Below are 24,664 nucleotides of genomic sequence, written 5' to 3'. Positions count from 1 at the left end.
TGTTCCGTCATTCAGTTCAATCGCGCCATATTCTTCTATAAGAATGAAAAGAAAATAATTATTCACATGGAATATTATAGATGTAGTGTATATTTACAGTACATTATAGCTTATTAATTATATGAACCAGGTATTATTATAAAAGCCTTTTCTTCTTATTAGCGTTTTATAATTATATCTAGGGTAGTACCTACCCGTTAATGTCCATACTTAATAGCTTAGTACAGAATCAATTACTACCATCTAAATAATACTTAACCATGGAAAATTATTGCATTTCACACTTCACTATTTTACATATGCTTATCTTACATCGAACATTAAGCAAACCACACTAATAATATTATACAAAACATTATATGATCCCATGGTTTAATACGGCAGCGCATCGTTTGGTCTATTTTCTAGGACGTTTAGGTTCAAAGAATCGCTTAACGCTTATCCTGGCTGTCTGCCTATATTTTGGCTGTGGGACTGAAGAACTAGATGCCGGGATAGAACGAATAGGAATAGCAGGAATAGGGGTGGTAGTGTCTAGTGGAGTTGGTGCCACATCATCCTTATTAAACTCAGGATTTGAATTTTCTAATTCATTAGCCTTTCGTTTCTTTCCTAGTTCGAACTCGTCTTTTGTAATTTCCTGTATTTCTTCCTCGGGTTCACTTTCCTCCTCGGGTTCACTTTCCTCCTCGGGTTCACTTTCCTCCTCGGGTTCACTTTCCGGGTTCTCTATAGTTGGTTCATCCGGAATTTGTGAGTCTTCCCCAAAGATATTATTTTCGTCATCGGATAGGTTAATGACTGGAACACCATCTGAAGATTCTGGTTCGGAGTCGCTGAATGTGATGACAAGTTTTGAGCCCGACATCTATCACACAACAACTAACCCATTAGTACTACATAATATTTACATATAAATTTTAACCAACAATGATAAGCAATGGTTTTTAAATCAGACCCGGTCAAAGTCCAGACTTACTAATGTATCCTAACGACTTATCGGTTAGACACACTAATGCAAACCTGGTTCGCTAAGACCACCGCTCTGATACCACATGTCATAACCCGTCCTTAACCATAAGAACGTGTTAGATAACGTATGATTTCATTGCGAGGTATTGACCTCTATATGCGACATTTTTAAAAGAAAAACTGCATATATTATACATTACAAACCATAACCTTTATTTTTGATACAAGCTTTAGACAATAAAAAGATGATTATCGTTTAGCGATAATCTTCGACTTACAAACTTTACAAATGATGATAACAACACGATTTCTAGCATATTTTACAACACAAATCCTTGGGTATGCAGTTTTATTTTTGACACATATATGCGTACGCAAGATCCTGCTCAAATTCAACATAATGCAGCGGAAGCTTCTAATTATCACCTGAGAATAGACATGTTTTAAAAGGTCAACATAAAGTTGGTGAGATATAGGTTTAATGCCGGCAGCAATATATATATATAGACCACAAGATTTCATATGTAAACATTTTAATAAAAATATTCTAAGTGGTTGAGCACTTGGTAACCATACTTAACATTTAATCACGTCGCATATTCCCTTTATTATGAAATCTTACTACACCGTACCAAGTGTAGTCACGAAACGAAGTACTGTGCAACCGTTGAATACTGGTCGTCCAGTCCGGTTGGGGTTGTCAGGCCCGATAGATCTATCAACAGGATTCGCGTTTACAATACCGCTGTAAATAATAGTTACCAAGCTACAGGGAAGTATGCCAGTGGTACAACTCAACGTAGAATATATTTTTCAGATACTTGTGTCCATATCGTAAAACATAAAATACATGTATTCTCATCCCGAAATATTTAGAGTTTAAAAGTGGGACTATATACTCACTTTCGTCTTGAAGATATATATAATTTGACTTGGTCTCCGGTTGATATCACGAACCTATCCATATATAATATATCAATACCTTTTCTTTTTAAACAAACGTCACATATATATACTTGTTATACTTTTAATACTTTGAATAATTCCTTAGTCCGTAGTTAGCAGTTCGTTGTTAGTAATTCAATTTTAATGGTTCATTTTTAGATGTTTAATATACCCGCAATGAAATAAATAAAAGCCCCAACGAAATAAATAAAACCCCATCGTATATGTATTGGTCGAGATTAATCTTGACCCACGGTACCGGTGTTGTCAAATGACGTGTTGCGTACATAAAGTACCGGTGTTGTCAAATGACGTGTTGCGTACAATCATGGGATCTTATGATTAATCTTCTCGTGTTGTTTACGGGTGATCCTGAACCATATAAAATTGAATTATAAGTACATATATATAAAATATCATGTTAACTTAAAAAGATGTGATTTATTTAATTTTTCCCAATTATTTTCGTGGCTAAACTAGTCTTGGATATCCGATTTTGTTTCGGTCATAGTTTCTTCGTTACAACTCCGTTTTCGTTGATTCAACTTGCCATCTCCTTGGATCGAGTCCCTCTTTAAGACTATGAACTGTAAATACCTTAGTTTGTATTCAAAATCACACGGCATAGGTCAAACTTTAGTGAAACTTATGAAGTTAATCATTTTCCATCATGTAAACAACCTTAAATAATTATTTTTCTAAAAATACATATACTTTGAATTAAATCATGAAATTTTTATGTATTATCATATTCATAGAAAATATCATTTTTCCAGAAAATAAACCTCCAATTCAAGGTTCAAAATAGTTTTTAATTATCCAACCCAAAACAGCCCCCGGTTACACTCCGACACCGTAGATTCAGTTTTTAAGGTGTTCTTTGAAAAACCAAGTTATACCTTGTTAAGTTAGCATATAATTAAGATATGTTACAGGTCTTGAAGTATTTTAAAAGTTAAGTTAGAAGGATCTATTTAGTTTGCGAACAAGTTTGAAATCATTCAAACTATGTTCTAGTTTATAAACTCTTATATATATAGCTATAAATATATGAATTGAAAAAGAGTTGAAGTAGAGTTTTTACCTCAAGATTAAAATGTAAAGTTGCTGGAAAGAAGTAGTAAAATAAAAGTTGAGAGAGTTCTTGCAAGTGTGTGTGAAAATTGGAAGTAAAATTTGGAAAATGAATGTGTAAAAATGAGTTGGAAATGGTGCTTATTTATAGGCTTGAAAATTTGGTTTTTAGTGAAAATATCTAAGATAAGTTAAAATTTATTATGTCATGAATGACATATTATTCCAATAATTGAAGATTTCTATTGGTATATACCAATAGTAAATACTTCTAGAAGCTGTGTATAGTACCCTAGATATACGTATAGAAATCTTTGAGAAAACGGAACGAGGATTCAAATATAGTTATCTTTTGTAAATATACTTATATTGTTTTATGTATTTAAGTCTTTAAAAGTGATTAAATACATTACTTATACGATATATGTATAAACATTATAGGTCATAAGTATTTAAGTCAAATAACGTTACGTATGGTTATCGTTTTGAAAACTTAAGTTAGTAGTTTCAAAATATACTTATAACTTATTGTTATTAATACAAAATGAGATATTAAAACATTCTTAGGTCATGTTAAATATGTATATATACATATATATACACAAACGTATAATTATCATATATTGTATAGTTCGTGATATCATCGGTCAAACTAGACGGTCAAACGTTGTGTAAAACTCTTTTCGAAAAACATAAGTCTCGACAATTTGGATTGCTTATCATGTTGGTAAGGTTTAATTTATGTAAATATTAATCTTATAAGTATAGAACGATCGAAAAAGTGCGGGTCGTTACACATTCGACCAAGCACATCACCGTGGGGAGCTCCTGTTTTGTTTGTCAAGAAGAAAGATGGTACATTCAGGTTGTGTATCGACTACCGACAGTTGAACAAACTTACCATCAAGAACCGCTACCCACTACCGAGAATCGACGACTTATTTGATCAACTACAAGGCTCGTCTGTTTATTCAAAGATTGACTTACGTTCCGGGTATCATCAAATGCGGGTGAAAGAAGATGATATTCCAAAGACTGCTTTCAGAACACGTTACGGTCATTACGAGTTTATGGTCATGCCGTTTGGTTTAACTAATGCACCAGCTGTGTTCATGGACCTTATGAACCGGGTGTGTGGACCATACCTTGACAAGTTTGTCATTGTTTTCATTGATGACATACTTATTTACTCAAAGAATGACCAAGAACACGGTGAACATTTGAGAAAGGTGTTAGAAGTATTGAGGAAGGAAGAATTGTACGCTAAGTTTTCAAAGTGTGCATTTTGGTTGGAAGAAGTTCAATTCCTCGGTCACATAGTGAACAAAGAAGGTATTAAGGTGGATCCGGCAAAGATAGAAACTGTTGAAAAGTGGGAGACCCCGAAAACTCCGAAACACATACGCCAGTTTTTAGGACTAGCTGGTTACTACAGAAGGTTCATCCAAGACTTTTCCAGAATAGCAAAACCCTTGACTGCATTAACGCATAAAGGGAAGAAATTTGAATGGAATGATGAACAAGAGAAAGCGTTTCAATTATTGAATAAAAAGCTAACTACGGCACCTATATTGTCATTGCCTGAAGGGAATGATGATTTTGTGATTTATTGTGACGCATCAAAGCAAGGTCTCGGTTGTGTATTAATGCAAAGAACGAAGGTGATTGCTTATGCGTCTAGACAATTGAAGATTCACGAACAAAATTATACGACGCATGATTTGGAATTAGGCGCGGTTGTTTTTGCATTAAAGACTTGGAGGCACTACTTATATGGGGTCAAAAGTATTATATATACCGACCACAAAAGTCTTCAACACATATTTAATCAGAAACAACTGAATATGAGGCAGCGTAGGTGGATTGAATTATTGAATGATTACGACTTTGAGATTCGTTACCACCCGGGGAAGGCAAATGTGGTAGCCGATGCCTTGAGCAGGAAGGACAGAGAACCCATTCGAGTAAAATCTATGAATATAATGATTCATAATAACCTTACTACTCAAATAAAGGAGGCGCAACAAGGAGTTTTAAAAGAGGGAAATTTAAAGGATGAAATACCCAAAGGATCGGAGAAGCATCTTAATATTCAGGAAGACGGAACCCGGTATAGGGCTGAAAGGATTTGGGTACCAAAATTTGGAGATATGAGAGAAATGGTACTTAGAGAAGCTCATAAAACCAGATACTCAATACATCCTGGAACGGGGAAGATGTACAAGGATCTCAAGAAACATTTTTGGTGGCCGGGTATGAAAGCCGATGTTGCTAAATACGTAGGAGAATGTTTGACGTGTTCTAAGGTCAAAGCTGAGCATCAGAAACCATCAGGTCTACTTCAACAACCCGAAATCCCAGAATGGAAATGGGAAAACATTACCATGGATTTCATCACTAAATTGCCAAGGACTGCAAGTGGTTTTGATACTATTTGGGTAATAGTTGATCGTCTCACCAAATCAGCACACTTCCTGCCAATAAGAGAAGATGACAAGATGGAGAAGTTAGCACGACTGTATTTGAAGGAAGTCGTCTCCAGACATGGAATACCAATCTCTATTATCTCTGATAGGGATGGCAGATTTATTTCAAGATTCTGGCAGACATTACAGCAAGCATTAGGAACTCGTCTAGACATGAGTACTGCCTATCATCCACAAACTGATGGGCAGAGCGAAAGGACGATACAAACGCTTGAAGACATGCTACGAGCATGTGTTATTGATTTCGGAAACAGTTGGGATCGACATCTACCATTAGCAGAATTTTCCTACAACAACAGCTACCATTCAAGCATTGAGATGGCGCCGTTTGAAGCACTTTATGGTAGAAAGTGCAGGTCTCCGATTTGTTGGAGTGAAGTGGGGGATAGACAGATTACGGGTCCGGAGATTATATAAGAAACTACCGATAAGATCATCCAAATTCAACAACGGTTGAAAACCTCCCAAAGTCGACAAAAGAGCTACGCTGACATTAAAAGAAAAGATATAGAATTTGAAATTGGAGAGATGGTCATGTTTAAAGTTGCACCTTGGAAAGGCGTTGTTCGATTTGGTAAACGAGGGAAATTAAATCCAAGGTATATTGGACCATTCAAGATTATTGATCGTGTCGGACCAGTAGCTTACCGACTTGAGTTACCTCAACAACTCGCGGCTGTACATAACACTTTCCATGTCTCGAATTTGAAGAAATGTTTTGCTAAAGAAGATGTCACTATTCCGATAGATGAAATCCAAATCAACGAAAAACTTCAATTCATCGAAGAACCCGTCGAAATAATGGATCGTGAGGTTCAAACACTTAAGCAAAACAAGATACCAATTGTTAAGGTTCGATGGAATGCTCGTAGAGGACCCGAGTTCACCTGGGAGCGTGAAGATCAGATGAAAAAGAAATACCCGCATCTATTTCTAGAAGATTCGTCAACACCTTCAACATTTATTTAACGGGTAGGTACTGTAGTGACCCGAACTTTTCCATGTTTATATATATTAATTGAGATTGATATTTACATGATTAAATGTTTCCAATATGTTAAGCAATCAAACTTGTTAAGACTTGATTAATTGAAATAGGTTTCATATAGACAATTGACCACCCAAGTTGACCGGTGATTCACGAACGTTAAAACTTGTAAAAACTATATGATGACATATATATGGTTATATATATAGTTAACATTATATTATGATAATTAAACATATCATTAAGTATATTAACAATGAACTACATATGTAAAAACAAGACTACTAACTTAATGATTTTGAAACGAGACATATATGTAACGATTATCGTTGTAACGACATTTAATGTATATATATCATATTAAGAGATATTCGTACATCATAATATCATGATAATATAATAATTTAAAATCTCTTTTGATATTATAAACATTGGGTTAACAACATTTAACAAGATCGTTAACCTAAAGGTTTCAAAACAACATTTACATGTAACGACTAACGATGACTTAACGACTCAGTTAAAATGTATATACATGTAGTGTTTTAATATGTATTTATACACTTTTGAAAGACTTCAATACACTTATCAAAATACTTCTACTTAACAAAAATGCTTACAATTACATCCTCGTTCAGTTTCATCAACAATTCTACTCGTATGCACCCGTATTCGTACTCGTACAATACACAGCTTTTAGATGTATGTACTATTGGTATATACACTTCAATGATCAGCTCTTAGCAGCCCATGTGAGTCACCTAACACATGTGGGAACCATCATTTGGCAACTAGCATGAAATATCTCATAAGATTACAAAAATATGAGTAATCATTCATGACTTATTTACATGAAAACAAAATTACATATCCTTTATATCTAATCCATACACCAACGACCAAAAACACCTACAAACACTTTCATTCTTCAATTTTCTTCATCTAATTAATCTCTCTCAAGTTCTATCTTCAAGTTCTAAGTGTTCTTCATATATTCTACAAGTTCTAGTTACATAAAATCAAGAATACTTTCAAGTTTGCTAGCTCACTTCCAATCTTGTAAGGTGATCATCCAACCACAAGAAATCTTTGTTTCTTACAGTAGGTTATCATTCTAATACAAGGTAATAATCATATTCAAACTTTGGTTCAATTTCTATAACTATAACAATCTTATTTCAAGTGATGATCTTACTTGAACTTGTTTTCGTGTCATGATTCTGCTTCAAGAACTTCGAGCCATCCAAGGATCCGTTGAAGCTAGATCCATTTTTCAATTTTCCAGTAGGTTTATCCAAGGAACTTAAGGTAGTAATGATGTTCATAACATCATTCGATTCATACATATAAAGCTATCTTATTCGAAGGTTTAAACTTGTAATCACTAGAACATAGTTTAGTTAATTCTAAACTTGTTCGCAAACAAAAGTTAATCCTTCTAACTTGACTTTTAAAATCAACTAAACACATGTTCTATATCTATATGATATGCTAACTTAATGATTTAAAACCTGGAAACACGAAAAACACCGTAAAACCGGATTTACGCCGTCGTAGTAACACCGTGGGCTGTTTTGGGTTAGTTAATTAAAAACTATGATAAACTTTGATTTAAAAGTTGTTATTCTGAAAAAAATGATTTTTATTATGAACATGAAACTATATCCAAAAATTATGGTTAAACTCAAAGTGGAAGTATGTTTTCTAAAATGGTCATCTAGACGTCGTTCTTTCGACTGAAATGACTACCTTTACAAAAACGACTTGTAACTTATTTTTACGACTATAAACCTATACTTTTTCTGTTTAGATTCATAAAATAGAGTTTAATATGAAACCATAGCAATTTGATTCACTCAAAACGGATTTAAAATGAAGAAGTTATGGGTAAAACAAGATTGGATAATTTTTCTAATTTTAGCTACGTGAAAATTGGTAACAAATCTATTCCAACCATAACTTAATCAACTTGTATTGTATATTATGTAATCTTGAGATACCATAGACACGTATACAATGTTTCGACCTATCATGTCGACACATCTATATATATTTCGGAACAACCATAGACACTCTATATGTGAATGTTGGAGTTAGCTATACAGGGTTGAGGTTGATTCCAAAATATATATAGTTTGAGTTGTGATCAATACTGAGATACGTATACACTGGGTCGTGGATTGATTCAAGATAATATTTATCGATTTATTTCTGTACATCTAACTGTGGACAACTAGTTGTAGGTTACTAACGAGGACAACTGACTTAATAAACTTAAAACATCAAAATATATTAAAAAGTGTTGTAAATATATTTTGAACATACTTTGATATATATGTATATATTGTTATAGGTTCGTGAATCAACCAGTGGCCAAGTCTTACTTCCCGACGAAGTAAAAATCTGTGAAAGTGAGTTATAGTCCCACTTTTAAAATCTAATATTTTGGGATGAGAATACATGCAGGTTTTATAAATGATTTACAAAATAGACACAAGTACGTGAAACTACATTCTATGGTTGAATTATCGAAATCGAATATGCCCCTTTTTATTAAGTCTGGTAATCTAAGAATTAGGGAACAGACACCCTAATTGACGCGAATCCTAAAGATAGATCTATTGGGCCTAACAAACCCCATCCAAAGTACCGGATGCTTTAGTACTTCGAAATTTATATCATATCCGAAGGGTGTCCCGGAATGATGGGGATATTCTTATATATGCATCTTGTTAATGTCGGTTACCAGGTGTTCACCATATGAATGATTTTTATCTCTATGTATGGGATGTGTATTGAAATATGAAATCTTGTGGTCTATTGTTACGATTTGATATATATAGGTTAAACCTATAACTCACCAACATTTTTGTTGACGTTTTAAGCATGTTTATTCTCAGGTGATTATTAAGAGCTTCCGCTGTCGCATACTTAAATAAGGACGAGATTTGGAGTCCATGCTTGTATGATATTGTGTAAAAACTGCATTCAAGAAACTTATTTTGTTGTAACATATTTGTATTGTAAACCATTATGTAATGGTCGTGTGTAAACAGGATATTTTAGATTATCATTATTTGATAATCTACGTAAAGCTTTTTAAACCTTTATTGATGAAATAAAGGTTATGGTTTGTTTTAAAATGAATGCAGTCATTGAAAAACGTCTCATATAGAGGTCAAAACCTCGCAACGAAATCAATTAATATGGAACGTTTTTAATCAATAAGAACGGGACATTTCAAAACTTGTCAAGATATGGCCCACACACTCGGTTCATGAGGTCCATAAACACAGCTGGTGCATTAGTCAATCCAAACGGTATAACCATAAACTCATAATGACCGTAACGGGTTCTGAAAGCAGTCTTTAGAATATCATCCTCCTTCACCCGCATTTGATGATAACCGTAACGTAAATCAATCTTCGAATAAACTGACGAACCTTGCAGTTGGTCAAATAAGTCGTCGATTCTGGTAGTGGATAACGGTTTTTGTTGATAAGCTTGTTCAACTCTCAGTAGTCAATACATAACCTGAACGTACCATCCTTCTTCTTGACAAACAAAATAGGAGCTCCCCACGGTAATGTGCTTGGTTGAATGAAACCACGCTCCAAAAGATCTTGCAATTGACTTTTTAATTCTTTTATTTCACTAGGTGCAAGTCGGTAAGGAGCACGAGCTATCGGTGCAGCTCCTGGTACAAGATCTACTTGAAATTCGACGGATCGGTGTGGCGGTAGTCCCGGTAATTCTTTTGGAAATACATCGGGAAATTCCTTTACGACGGGAACATCATTGATGTTCTTTTCTGTTTGACTTTCTTGATGTGCACTAAAATTGCATAGCAACCTTTTCTTATTAGCTTTTGCGCCTTCAAGCTACTAATAAGATTTAACTTCGCGTTACCCTTTTCTTCGTACACCATTAAGGGTTTTCCCTTCTCGTGCAGAATGCGAATCGCATTCTTGTAAAAAATGATCTCTGCTTTCTCCTTGATCATTCAGTCTATGTCGATTATTACATCAAAACTCCCCAATTCTACTGGTATCAAATTAATTTTAAACGTTTCGCCAACCAGTTTAATTTTTCGGTTCCGGCATATTTTATCGGCTTTAACTAGTTTACCGTTAGCTAATTCAAGTAAACACTTATTATCCAACGACGTTAATGGATAGTTTAATTTGGCACAAAAATCTCTACTCATATAGCTTCTATCCGCACCCGAATAAAATAAAACATAAGCAGGTTTTTCATCAACAAGAAACGTACCCGTAACAAGCTCCGGGTCTTCCTACGCTTCAGCCGTGTTAATGTTGAAGACTCTTTCTCGACCCTGCCCATTATTATTCACTTGGTTTAGGCACGCACTTTTGTAATGGCCCTTCTTCCCGCATCTGAAACAAGTAATGTCGGCAATATTTGTTCCTTTAACTATTGGTCCTTAGACTTCACACTTCGTCGTACCATGACCCTTTCTATTACACTTGGTACATGATGCCGAATAGTAAGTAGTCGGATGGTACCCTTCACACCTTTGGCACAGAATTTTCTGCCTCTTGTCGTCATTGTTGTTATTGTTGTTGTTGCAATTGTTATTGTTGTTAGGACGGTTGTTGTAGCTGTTGTTGTTGTTGAGACGGTTGTTGTAGTTGTTGTTGAGATGGTTGTTGTAGTTGTTGGTGTTGAGACGGTTGTTGTTGCGATTGTTATTGCGATATATGGTGCGATTGAGGTTGTGATTATTATTGTTGTTGTACTGGTGACCCTTGTCACTGGTTTCTTCCCACTTCCTCTTGCATTCTTTTATTTTGGCCTCCCCGATTGCCAACTCTTTATTTCTTCCCTCAATCTGGCCCATGAGTTTGTGAGCCATTTGACTCGCTTTATGCATTGATGTAGGTGCGGATGAACTTACATTTTCCTGAATTCTAACTGGTAGCCCTTTCACAAACGCGTCGATCTGTTCTTCCTCGTCCTTAAACATACCAGGACACATTAGAGACAATTATGTGAATCGTCGCTCATATGTGGTGATATCATTTCCTTGCGCTCGAAGTTCTCTAAGCTCTGTCTTGAGCTTGTTGACCTCATTCCTGGGACGGTACTGCTCATTCATCATGTGTTTGAACGCTGCCCATGGTAGTGCATAAGCAGTATCGTGTCCCACCTGCTCGAGATAGGTGTTCCACCATGTTAACGCAATACATGTTAAAGTATGTGTGGCGTATTTCACCTTATCCTCTTCAGTACATTTGATTATAGCAAATACAGAATCGACCTTCTCGGTCCACCGTTTTAGTCCGACTGGTCCTTCGGTTCCATCGAACTCAAGAGGGTTACAGGCAGTGAAAGCCTTGTAGGAGCATCCTACAAGGTTCCCTGTATAGTTAGTCCCACTGCTGGACCCTGAGGGATTGTTGCGTAATGTAGCCTGTACTGCGGCTATGCTCGTCCCAAGAAAGTTATGGAATTCTTCATCATTCATATTCACGGTCTGTCTGGTAGTCGGTGCCATTTCCTTCAAAGATAGCCAAAAGAGTTAAGTTAATCATATAGAATATCAGGAGTAGTTAATAGTATATTGTAGCATAATATGAACTTATTTATAAAATTTTTTTCTTCATATTAGCGTTTTATAATTATAATTCGGGTAATACCTACCCGTTAAAGTTCATACTTAATAGCTAATATACGATTCAACTACTATAATTCTATCATGAAAAACTAATTACAATAATACTTCATATTTAAATCTTTGGTACAATATTTTACAATCGTACAATACTGCTATTTTACATACAACATGAAATATAGCACACGATAATTATAATACAAGGCAGTTGTTAAGACAATTCTAGTTAAACTTAAATCGTTCAATAAAAACACATAATTCATAGGACCAAAAACAAGTCATGCACTCTGGTTTAACCAATACTATTTCCCATCCCTGGGCAAGTGGAAAATAACCATTGTGGTCTTTGGTAGAGCAGCATGTTGTAGCGTTGTCAAAAGGACGGGGGTTACGTAATATCCAACAGCTCCATAACAAGTCAAAAACCTTATTTCTCACCTCAACTACTACATCCGTTACCAGTGGGAATGTTCTATTAAGAAGTTGTAACCCGATGTTCTTTTTCTCAGTTTCACGAGAGGCAAACATAATTAACCCATAAACATAGCATGCTTCTTTAAGTTGCATGTTTGAAGCCTTCTCTAATGAAAGAAGTCCTATATTGGGATAATTAGAGTCAAAATAAGCCCTCAACCCGTAGCGGAAAATTGCATTAGGGTTTCCAGAATACATAGCCATAAAGAAAATAGGGGCCAACTTAGGGTGTCCCCAGTGTGAGATACACCACCTATTGAAGGAAAGCCTTCTATAAACCAATGCATGCTCGGAGTGCCTTTTGAATGCTTTGCAAACCAACTTTGTCATAAACAATTGAGCCGATGAATCTTGACCCACTCTAGACAAGATTTCAACAACCATTTCCTGTGGTAGGTCTTCTAAAATATTCGGTTGTCTATCCCTAACGTCCATTTTGTATTTCGTTATAAACTGTAAAAGAGACGAAAATTATACTTAAGTCTGATAATGGAAATAACAAGACATTACAAGCAATTTTTACATATAGCATAAAAGCACAAGCACGTTATCATACATATATTACAAGGCATGGTAAAACTCATTACTACTAACTCTTCAATCAGACTCACTTGTTTCTTCCTCTTCTGACTTAGTTCATTCAGCTAATTTCTTACCAATACCCATTCCGCCCCTAATACGAGCAGTCATTTTCACACCCTTTTCGGAAGGACCTAGTCTCTGAGATGTACCAGGTCAAAAATCAAAGTTTAAGTGATACGGGTGTTTACGATAAGAACAGTCAGGGTTATTTCTGATAACTAATGGTCCATCGGACTTGGGATCGGGTTTCTCTATCTTGATAGATGGAGATTTCCCCTTTTTATTTTTATTAAACTGAGCCGATGTAATTTCTATCACTTCATCAGAATCTTCATCGGGATTCTCTTCCGGTTCCTCAGGAAATTGGGAGTCTTCCCAGTATTTTTCTTCCTCAGCTGAGACACCATCGACCATTTTTAACTTTAGTACATTGGTTGAAGATTTTGACTCAATATCTGAGTTGCTTGAATGACTACTGTAATCGGAGTCATTTGATAGCCTAGCGTGATCAGATGAAGTCATCTAACACATAATAGCAAGTATATTAAGAAATTAATATATCACATAATATTTACATGTTAAGCATATATAGTTTCCAACAAAAATGTTAAGCAATCGTTTTTAAAACAGACACGGTCGAAGTCCAGACTCACTAATGCATCCTAACAAACTCGGTTAGACACACTAATGTAAATTTTCTGGTTCTCTAAGACCAACGCTCTGATACCAACTGAAATGCCCCGTTCATATCGATTATAAACGTTTCATATTAATTGGTGTCATTGCGAGGTTTTGACCTCTATATGAGACATTTTTCGAAACCTGCATTCGTTTTTAAAACAAACCATAACCTTTATTTATTCGATAAAGGTTTAAATGATATAATATAGATTATCAATCAATGATAATCTATAAATACATATTTATCCCACGACCATTACAAATATATTACAACAATTTATAACTCCGAATGCAGTTTTTAAACAATATTATACAAGCATGCTGACTCCAAGTCTTGTCTTTTAAATAGCATGCTACAGCGGAAATCTTTAATAATCAACTGAGAATAAACATGCTTAAAACGTCAACAAAAATATGTTGGTGAGTCATAGGTTTAACCTATATAATAATTCATAATAATAGACCACAAGATTTCATTTTTCATAAATATCATACAGGCATTTCGTAATCTGCATAAAAATCATTCATATGGTGAACACCTGGTAACCGAACTAACAAGATGCATATATAATATCCCCAACATACAGGCATTTCGCAATCTGCATGCTATATTCCGGCCGTTGCAATAAGTATATATCAAGCGAAGTACTAAAGCATTTGTAACCCGAATGGGACGTGTCAAGGTCCATAGATCTATCTTTAGGATTCGCGTCAATTAGGGGCCATTTCCCTAATTCTTAGGCTACCAAGTTAACAAGGGGCGATATTCGGTATTCGTAATTCAACCATAGAATATAGTTTCAAGTACTTATGTCTATTTTGTAAAAAATTTACAAAGCTACATGTATTCTCATCCCAAAAATATTAGATAGTAAAAATGGGACTATAACTCACTTGCACAGATTTTCAATTCGTTGAAAATCAGACTTGGCCACGGATCGATTCACGAACCTATAACAAATATATACATATATATCAAAGTATGATAAATATATTCTAATCATATTTTTATTTACGTGTTGATGATTTAAGTTGTCAAGTTAGCAGTCCAACGTTAGTAGTCCAATGTTAGCAGTCCAACGTTAGTAGTCCATATATATAGTTCAATACATCACCCTGGAATAATCAAGACGTATTGTAAATATAATGTCTAAGATTCAATCACAACCCATTGTACAGCTATTGTCTTTGAAGTTATCTCGACGTATTGTGTACATGTGTCTTATGATTTATCTGACGTATTGTAAATATATTGTCTAAGACTCAATCACGACCCACTGTACAAACTGTTGTCTTTGAAGTCTTTAAGTTAACGATCTCGTTTAATGTAATTAATCCTTTGTTAATATACTTAATGATATACTTAATTATCATTATATCATGTTAAACATAATGTATTAATATATCTTAATACAATACATATGTATTTATTTTAATTAAGACGTTATTACGTCGATAACCGTTACATATATATCTTGTTTCAAATTCCTTAATTTAGTAGTCTCATTTTATGTATATAACCCATTGTTAATATACTTAATGAGATACTTACTTATAATAATACCATGTTAAATATATATATATGTCCATATATATATCATCATGTCGTTTTTACAAGTTTTATCGTTCGTTAATCGTCGAACAAACTGGGTGGTCAAACTTTTATGTAAAATCCGTTTAAATAAATCAAGTCTTAACAAGTTTGATTGCTTAACATGTTGAAAACATTTATATATATAAATATCATTCTCAAATATATATAATCATGGAAAAATACGGTCGTTACATGAAGGATACCATTCGAATGGGTTCTGTATGGCATCATGTACCAAGTGTAATAGAAATGGTCATGGTGCGACGAAGTGTGAAGTCTACCGACCAATGGCTAACAAAAATAGAGGAACAAATAATGCCGCCGTTATTTGTTATGGATGTGGAAAGCCGGGCCATTACAAAAACACATGCCCAAACCAAGGGAATAATAACGGGCAAGTCCGTGGAAAAGCCTTCAACATTAATGCGGCAAAAGTGCAGGAAGACCCGGAGCTTATTACGAGTACGTTTCTTATTGACGATAAACCTGCTTATATTTTATTTGATTCGGGTGCGGATAGGAGCTATATGAGTAGAGATTTTTGTGCTAAATTAAGCTATCCATTAATGCCTTTGGATAATAAGTGTTTACTCGAATTAGCAAACGGTAAATTAGTTAAAGCCAATAAAATATGCCAGAACTGGAAAATTAAACTGGTTGGCGAAACGTTTAAAATTAATTTGATACCAGTAGAATTGGGGAGTTTTGATGTAATAATTGGCATGGACTGGATGATTAAAGAGAAAGCAGAGATCGTTTGTTACAAGAATGCGATTCGCATTCTGCGCAAAAAGGGAAAACCCTTAATGGTGTACGGAGAAAAGAGCAATGCAAAGTTAAATCTTATTAGCAGCCTGAAGGCTCAAAAGCTAATAAGAAAAGGTTGCTATGCCATTCTAGCACACATCGAGAAAGTCAAACCGAGGAAAAGAACATCAATAATGTTCCCGTCGCAAAAGAATTTCCCGATGTATTTCCGAAAGAATTACCAGGACTACCTTCACACCGATCCATCGAATTTCAAATAGATCTTGTACCAGGAGCTGCACCGTGAAATGACCCGTCTAAATCCATATGGACGAATACATCAATATTTAGTCCCATTGCGAGGTACTGACCTCTATATGATACGTTTTACAAACATTGCATTCAGTTTAAAAGACAAACTCATTTGAAAATATGACCTTTCGATACAAATGATATATGATTCCCATAATATGAATGACTAATCTGTCATTGATTTAATAAACGTCTTTTTGAACTCAAATGACTTGAATGCAACGTCTTTTGAAATATGCCATGAATGACTCCAAGTAATATCTTTAAATTGAGCAAATGCACAATGGAAGATTTCTTTCGTACCTGAGAATAAACATGCTTAAAAGTGTCAACCAAAAGGTTGGTGAGTTCATAGGTTTATCATAAACATTCATTTCAATAATTTTAATAGACCACAAGATTTCATTTTCGTACAAAGTGCAGGTCTGCTCACTGCTATAAAATCCATTCATATGATGAACACCTGGTAACCGACAATAACAAAATGCATATAGAATATCCCCAAAACATACAGGCATATAGCAATTAGTATGATAAATACAGAACTTCTCATCTGTTACGTATAATCCTCGAAGTACTAAAGCAGTTCATATCACTGACTAGGGCGTGTCAAAGCCCATAGATCTATCTTTAGGATTCGCTTCAATTAGGGGTTATTTCCCTAATTCTTTGGTCACCAAGTTAAAAAGGAAATATTCGGTATTCGTAATCCAACCATATAATGTAGTTTTAAGTACTTGTGTCTATTTCATCAAACATTTATAAAAACGCATGTATTATCAGTCCCAAAATATATATTGCAAAAGTATTTAGTAAAAAGGGAGCAAACGAACTCACGATACGATATTTTGTAGTAAAAATATGCATACGACTGAACTAAACAGTTGCAGGGTTGGCCTCGGATTCACGAACCTATATCAATTATATATATTAAAACATATAATCGTAATCGAACAATTTATATATATTTTGTTATGTATTAAGATTAATACTCTTATATATAATTTTATTAATATTTATAATATGTTATAATATTTATTTGATATATAAAATTTAATTAACGTATGTAATAAATATATTTTTATATAAATTTCTTTTATTTGCAAAATAATAGTTATAATAATAATAATACTAGAATAAGGATAATAATAATAATTATAATACTAATAATAATAATGATAGTAATAATAATAATTTTAATAAAAATGATAATAATGATAAGATAAAAATGATAGTTTTCATAAAAATAATATTTTTAATAATAATGGTAATTTTAATAATAATAGTTTTAATAGTAATTTCAGTAATCATATTAATAATAATACTAATATTAATGTTTAAATGATAATTCTAATAATGATACTTAGTAATATTAATAATAATAATGATAATACTAATTTTAATAAAAATGACAGATTTAAAATAATGATACTTTTAATAATGATAATAATAATAATACTGATAATAATAATAACTACAATAATAACAATTTTACTACTAATGATAATAATTTTTAATAATAATAATACTAATAATGGTAATCATAATAATAATAAGGATAATATTAATAATAATACTTATGATAATCTGATAATTTAATAATAATAATAATAATAATAATAATAATAATAATAATAATAATAATAATAATAATAATAATAATAATAATAATAATAATACTTAGTAATGATAATAACATTAGTGATAATAATAATCATATTATTATTATTAGTATATAATAACAACAATAATTAATAATAATAATATTAAAAATAATAATAATGATAATAATATTAATAATAATAATAATAATAATAATAATAATAATAATAATAATAATAATAATAATAATAATAATAATAATAATAATAATAATAATAATAATAATAATAATAATAATAATACCTTAGAGTAACAAGCTTTAAAAAAAATAAACGTCATTGCCCGGGCTCGAACCCGAGACCTCCCGCTAACTCGACAACCCCCTGAACCATCTGATCCATTTTGTTTTTCTGTTTTAATTACCACATAATATTCTTAAAACCCGTATTATTCTGTTTTAAATTTCTTCTTCTTCTTCAAACCAAAACTGGATCGACCAGGGACCAAACATAATCATAACAGCGTATTACTAATTTGAATTTAGACTTGAAATTGAATTAGAAATGATCTGTAATGGAGGATTGGATTAATTATAACAGAAAAAGAAGAATTTAGCAGTAACAATCCGGTTATGAACAAAACGAACTCCAAACATCAATTTTAAAATCTAGACAGTTTTGGATCCCATTTTCTACATGAAATAGGTTTTAAATCCTTCCTAGAAACTTCTGCAATCCTCAATTTAACTTGAAACATTTAAACGAATTTGAATTTCACCAAGAACACTTCAGTTGACTTTTTAAAATAAAACTTTGACCTTAAAATTTAAATTCGATAGGAAGAATTGGAATCTGAGATTTTACAGATAGTTTGAATGAAGGATTCCTAACAAAACTACATTAATAGATTTTGAAAATTTGTTCAGATTCGAGCCTTTGATAAAAATATTACGCGTACAGGGGACTATCTGTTTTCTTTTTTTTTGTTTAATTTAACGAATTGCAGTGAATGATATATATAATGTGATGTTGAATGATTGCTACATCAACAAGATTCGATCAAATTTGTTTCATAGCTTAGATTTGAGTCGACAAGATTTTAATCAGGCAGAAAATAAAATAAAAAAAATAAAAAGAAGAAAGGGATCGCTAACTGAATTTGTTTCTGTCTCTGATTAGTTTTATAATTCATTAATATTAATAATAAATATATTAATAATAATAATAATACTGATAATATTATTAATAATAATAAAAATACTAGTATTAATAATAATAGAAATAATAATAATACTTGTTAATACTAGTAATAATAATTATCATAATTATAATAATATTGATGATAATAATAATAATTATTAATACTAATGTTAATAATGATATTAATAATAATATTATTATTAATATAACAACTATATATTAACTTGTATTTAAATTTATTATATATTATTAATTATGTAATATCTAATATTTCTATATAATATATATTATATAATAACATATCTTGAATATTTTATATATTATTATATAATATGTGTTTGCATATTAAATATGAAAATGCTTTATATATATATAAGTATTACATATATATTTATTTAAAATATTATGTTATTTCACAATAGAATTATAAATTTTGACATATAATATTTATAAATTTTATATATTACAATATATATATAATCATCTATTATGTATAGAAATCATATATATATATATATATATATATATATATATATATATATATATATATATATATATATATATATATATATATATATATATATATATATTCATAAAACGAGTATTTCTAAATACTGTATTCAAAGTATTTAAAATATATATTCTAAAATACTATATATATATATTTATTACTTAAAAATTTTTTATTTTTAAATCATAAACTATTTTACATCTTTAATTTCAACAACTAAATCGCATAATATTTTATTAATAGATTTCAGATATATATATATATATATATATATACAAACAGTTGTTCGTGAATCGTCGGGAACAGTCAAAGGTTAAATGAATTCATGAAAACAGTTCAAAAATTTTGAGACTCAACATTACAGAATTTGCTTATCGTGTCGAAATCATATAAAGATTAAGTTTAAATTTGGTCGGAAATTTTCGGGTCGTCACAGACCGATAGCTCGTGCTCCTTACAAACTTACACCCAGCGAAATGAAGGAATTACAAAGTCAATTACAAGAACTATTGGAGCGTGGTTTCATTCGACCAAGTACATCACCGTGGGGAGCTCCTGTTTTATTTGTCAAGAAGAAGGATGGTACATTCAGGTTGTGTATCGATTACCGAGAGTTGAACAAGCTTAATATCAAGAACCGTTACCCACTACCAAGAATCGAAGATTTATTTGATCAACTGCAAGGTTCGTCTATTTATTCGAAGATTGATTTACGTTCTGGTTATCATCAAATGCGGGTAAAGGAGGATGATATCTTAAAGACTGCTTTTAGAACGCGTTATGGTCATTATGAGTTTATGGTTATGCCGTTTGGATTGACTAACGCACCAGTTGTGTTCATGAACCTCATGAACCGAGTGTGTGGACCATATCTTGACAAGTTTGTCATTGTTTTCATCGATGACATACTTATTTACTCTAAGAATGACCAAGATCATGAAGAACATTTGAGAATGGTGCTAGAATTGTTGAGGAAGGAAGAAATGTACACTAAGTTTTCTAAGTGTGCATTTTGGTTGGAAGAAGTGCAATTCCTTGATCACATTGTAAGCAAAGAAGGCATTGAGGTTGATCCGGCAAAGATTGAAGCCGTTGAAAAGTGGGAAACCCCGAAAACTCCGACGCACATACGTTAATTTTTAGGATTGGCTAGTTACTACAGGAGGTTCATCCAAGACTTTTCCAGAGTAGCAAAACCCCTGACTACATTAACGCATAAAAGGGAAGAAGTTCGACTGGAAGGATGAGCAAGAAAATGTGTTTCAATTGTTGAAGAAAAAATTAACTACGGCACCTATATTGTCATTACCCGAAGGGAATGATGATTTTGTGATTTATTGTGACGCTTCAAAGAAAGGTCTCGGTTGGGTGTTAATGCAACGAACGAAGGTAATTGCTTATTGTAAAGGCCCGTCCTAAACCATCTGTACGAACACTTCAACATCTGGTCCCATTGGGAGGTATTGACCTCTATATGATACATTTTACAAACATTGCATTCATTTTTAAAAGACAACTTTCATTACAATGATAGTTGATAAATATGCATACCATTTCACAATATATATAAACTATAAATGACTTAATCTGTCATTTACTTTATAACAATCTTTTTGAACTCAACGACTCGAATGCAACGTCTTTTGAAATATGCCATGAATGACTCCAAGTAATATCTTTAAATTGAGCAAATATACAGCGAAAGATTTCTTTTGTACCTGAGAATAAACGTGATTAAAGTGTCAACCAAAAGGTTGGTGAGTTCATTAGTTTATCATAAACAATCATTTCCATAAATTTAATAGACCACAAGATTTTCATTTTTCATTTTCATTTTCATCAACATCATACAGGCATTTCACAATCTGCATAAAGATAAAATCATTCATATGGTGAACGCCTGGTAACCGAACTAACAAGATGCATATAGAATATCCCCCGCATACAGGCATTTCGCAATCTGCATGCTATATACCAGCCGTCGCAATCAGTATATATCAATCGAAGAACTAAAGCATCCGTAACCCGGATGGGACGTGTCAAGGTCCATAGATCTATCTTTAGGATTCGCGTAAATTAGGGGCCATTTCCCTAATTCTTAAGCTACCAAGCTAACAAGGGGCGATATTCGGTATTTGTAATCCAATCATAGAATATAGTTTAAGTACTCGTGTCCATTTCATAAAACAGTTTATAAAACAGCGCATGTATTCTCAGCCCAAAAATATATAAAAAGGGAGTAATGAAACTCACGATACAATATTTTGTAGTAAAAATATTCATACGATGTTACTGATCAATTGCAAGGTTGGCCTCGGATTCATGAAACCTATATCAGTTATATATATATATATATATATATATATATATATATATATATATATATATATATATATATATATATATATATATATATATATATCAAATAATATAACATTGCTAATTATAATAATATTAATATTATTAATGATAATAATATTATTAGTAATATTAATAATATAACAATTTATATATATCAAATTACTTATTTATATGTTATATATTTAAAATAATAATATTAATAATACTAGTAATATTAAAGATGTAACATGTTACATGTATCAAATTTCACATCTATATATTATATAATAATATAAATAATACTGATTTTAATATTAATATTAAAATTTATTTTAATGATAATAAGGAAAGTAATAATAACAATATTAATATAATAACTATATTATAATTTGTAATTACCTTGCATATATTGATATCACACTTTATTAAATATTATAATATTTAATAATTTATATATAACATATACTGAATATTTAATATTTATACATTTTATATAATATGTGTTTGCATTTTATTTATATCATACAATATATGTAAATATACTGTTTTATATACATAAGTACTATATATTAAATTATCATATTATTTCATCATAGATATTATAAACTTCCAGCATGTAATACTTATACTTTATATATATATATATATATATATATATATATATATATATATATATATATATATATATATATATATATATATATATATATATATATATATATATATATATATATATATATATATATATATATATATATATATATATATTACAATATACCTATAATAATAATTATGTATATATATCATATATATTTATATATAGATTTATTTTAATAACAACTTTCTTTTCTTGTATATTATTTTACATATTCAATTCTAATGATTCAATTACATTTTATTATTTCCAATACTTACATTTATATATATATATATATATATATATATATATATATATATATATATATATATATATATATATATATACATACATACATATCTATTTACAAACAATTGTTCGTGAATCGTCGGGAATAGTCAAAGGTTAACTGAATCCATTAAAAATAGTTCAAAAATTTTAAGACTCAACATTACAGACTTTGCTTATCGTGTCGAAATCATATAAAGATTTAGTTTAAATTTGGTCGGAAATTTCCGGGTCGTCACAGTACCTACCCGTTAAAGAAATTTTGTCCCGAAATTTGAGTGAGGTCGTCATGGTCGATAACTAGAATATTTTCATAACGAATATGAGTTGAAAACTAAAGTTTATCACCATTGAGTATTTTAAACAGAATAATTAGATTACTCGTAGCGTATGAGATAAGCTATCGCAAAAGATTTGAAATGAAGAAATAGAGATTCGCCTTAGCTTTTGACGTAGTCAGGGTTGAATTCCGGAATTCAAGGGATTTAAAGATAATCTTTGTAATCTATATCGGATCTGATTCTTCGAAAAATAGGAAAATTAGGATCTCTATAATTAAATATGGTAATCTGCCTTGATTGCTATGTCTGATAAATATTGTTTCTGTCATTCTTCTTTTTAATCTTCCACCAGAAGAATCTGTTTACTTCTACTATTACCTTGGGGTGATACTATTCTTAATTCTACCATGTCTTTATATTGCTATTCATATTAATATCCACGGTTTGTAATTTTCGTGTTGTTGTCGGGTTTTATATTTTCCCTTATATCTCGGAGCTCCATGCTTTAGTTTTCTCTTCCCAACCTTAAGTAAAGCGAGTAATGGTCTAGAATTTGTAAATATGAAGTTTCAAATGATCCTGATGTTCTAAGCAGAGAGGAACGTAATACCACGATTTTATTTGTTATATTACCAGAATCATTGAGGACGGAACTATCAAGAATATATTTTCTTGATATGTTCAGAGGTTAAGCAGAATGAAAGAGTTACGTAACATGGCACATGATGATGGTATGATCTGTGAACCATCATCACGTTCCATTAGAAATTCAACATAACTTACTGTAATATAACCACGTTGGCCATGCGTTATTATATTATACTAACTCATGCTTTCCATTCCCAACACTTCTCCAAAAACCATTCATAATTTAAACTCGATTTTTACAGAATATAGAAACTAAAACCGTTTCCTTTAAGATGTAACACAGATAGCATGAAGAAATAGATAATTTTGGACAAAAATATTTATGAAAATATCCTCAGAAATATCGAAGATATTTATGATGATATTTTTGGAATTTCTAAGATTGAAGGTTGATGAAGAAAAATTTTTCGCAAGATTTTAACATGAGTACGAAGCAAGATATTCGCTAAAGATTGCATCGGATACAGAATTACCTGGATTCTTTGAATACAAGGTTTGGTCCTTGTATTTGTCCACGGTCTCCTTCATGGTTTGCTCAATTCGTTTTTGAGTACCAAATTTTCTATCGAGCGTTTCCAACACTCCATTCTTTATCATCAAACTTTTGGCCATTAAGACCATCTACAACTTTTGCTGCTTCATCAGCATTCAAGGTTACCATATCTTTA

This window comes from Rutidosis leptorrhynchoides, chromosome 4 (genome assembly GCF_046630445.1).
Source record: "Rutidosis leptorrhynchoides isolate AG116_Rl617_1_P2 chromosome 4, CSIRO_AGI_Rlap_v1, whole genome shotgun sequence".
Classification (NCBI taxonomy): domain Eukaryota; kingdom Viridiplantae; phylum Streptophyta; class Magnoliopsida; order Asterales; family Asteraceae; genus Rutidosis; species Rutidosis leptorrhynchoides.
This window is presented reverse-complemented; position numbering follows the sequence as displayed.